Source organism: Myotis davidii, unplaced genomic scaffold (genome assembly GCF_000327345.1).
Source record: "Myotis davidii unplaced genomic scaffold, ASM32734v1 scaffold211, whole genome shotgun sequence".
Taxonomy (NCBI): Eukaryota; Metazoa; Chordata; class Mammalia; order Chiroptera; family Vespertilionidae; genus Myotis; species Myotis davidii.
In genome coordinates, this window is record NW_006282523.1 from 385,415 (window position 1) to 387,375 (window position 1,961).

The following is a 1,961-nucleotide window of genomic DNA, read 5'->3' on the forward strand; positions in this document are numbered from 1 at the left end:
GGCTGCCCAGTGTCTGTCCCATGCTGACTTCAGAGCCGCAGGTGGGCGCTCCTCACAGCCGACAGGCTCCGGGAGCCGTGACTGTCAGACCTCTGCCTCCTTCACCACTGGTCACGGCAGGTGTCGCCAGCGCGTCTGCACAGAGGGTGCCCCGTGCCCCTTGCGTGTGGGGCCGCTCAGCCCCGCCCAGGCCCACGCCTGCACTGCTCAGGCTCGGGACTCCCCAAAGCTTCCCGCTTGCACTATAGGGGCTTGGATCTGGGCGAATGGTTAACAAAGAGCAGAGCAGTGGGATTCAGGACCCCGGGGAGACAGAGGGGACAGACACCGTTGGTCCCCAAACGGACCTTCTCCCAGTCGCGGCCCGGCCGCAGGGGGCACACAAGGTCCCGGCAGGCCCACATGACCCCTCTCTGCCCTGGTCTGTGTTTGGGGGTGTCTGGAGCCCGGGTCCCCGGGGCGGAGAGGCCGGCTGCGGGGTGGCTCCTGTCGGCGTCTCAGCGCCGTCTCACATGCTGACTGCAGGCCCCTTTCAGTCCTCAGGCCGACGCTCTATCCACTGAGCCAAACCCGTCAGGGCAGGATTCTCCTTTTAATGACCTGATCTTCTCTTTCCTTTTTCTTTTTAAATATATGTTTTTATTGATTTCAGAGAGGAAGGGAGAGGGAGAGAGAGAGAGAAACATCCATGAAGAGAATCATGGAAAGCTGCCTCCTGCACGCCCCATGCTAGGGATCAAGCCCACAACCCGGGCAGTTGCCCTGTCCGGGAATCGAACCATGGCCTCCTGGTTCATAGGGCTATGCTCAACCACCAGCCACACCAGCCGGGCTAAAATAATCTTTTCAAAGTTGACATAAAAGTACTGCCTTTAAGAAATACAGATCAAGCCCTAGCTGGTTTGGCTCAGTGGGTAGAGTGTTGGCCTGCAGACCAAAGGGCCCCAGGTTCGATTCCGGTCAAGGGCACGTACCTGAGTTGCAGGCTCCTCCCTGGCCCAGGCCCTGGCCGGGGCTCCTGCAGTAGGCAACCAATTGATGTTTCTATCGCATCAATGTTTCTCTCTGTCTTTCTTTCTTCCACCCTCCCTAAAATCAACGGAAAAATATCTTCAGGTGAGGATTAAGAATAAACAAATAAATAAGCAAATAAGAAATACAGATCGAGCCCTGGCTGGTTGCTCAGTGGTTAGAGCATAGTCCATGGAATGAAGGGTCTCAGGTTCAGTTCCTGGTCAAGGGCACGTACCTTGGCTGCAGGCGGGTCCCTGGCCCCTGTTGGGCCTGTGGGAGGCAACCACTGGATGTGACTCTCTCACATCGATGTTTCTCTGTCTCTCTACCTCTCCCTCCATCCCTTCTCCTCGCTCCAAAAATATCCTCAGGTGAGGATTAACAAAAACAAAATACAGCTGAGACACTTGAGGATGAGGTTACTTTCTGAGTCAGCACCTGCCACTCTTGCTGAGCAAACAGGAAGCAGGAAGGAGAGGGTCTCTGTTTTAGGGACACGCCCCACCCACTGCTGTGCCAGGGGCAGGCCACCTTGATTTCAGAGAGAGGAAGGGAGAGGGAGGGAGAGAGAAACATCAATGGTGGGAGAGCCCGGCCGGTGGGGCTCGGGCTGAGCATCCACCTAGGACCCCGGAGGTCACAGTTTCATTCCCGGGCAGGGCACAGGCCCGGGTTGTGGGCTCTGTCCCCAGTGGGGGGTGTGCAGGAGGCAGCTGGTCCATGATTCTCTCTCATCATTGGTGTTTCTCTCTCTCTCCCTCTCCCTTCCTCTCTGAAATCAGTAAAAATATATTTGTTAAAAAATTAAGAGATTGTCATGGATTGGTGGGCCCGCCCCAGAGGCCATGCCCCAAGCAGCGGGAAGGGAAGCGTGGCCTGGCCCTCACCCTGCTCTCTGGGCCCCCCCGCAGGGCCGGGACCGGCGGCGAAGCTGGAGGAGATCTTCC

At 57.2% G+C, this 1,961-nt stretch overlaps 1 protein-coding gene across 1 annotated transcript in view; it reads left to right on the forward strand.

Annotated features, from left to right (window-relative positions):
- Positions 1 to 1,961, forward strand: part of RNF213 (ring finger protein 213) — a 134,056-nt gene that overhangs the window by 103,630 nt on the left and 28,465 nt on the right. The window lies entirely within an intron of this gene.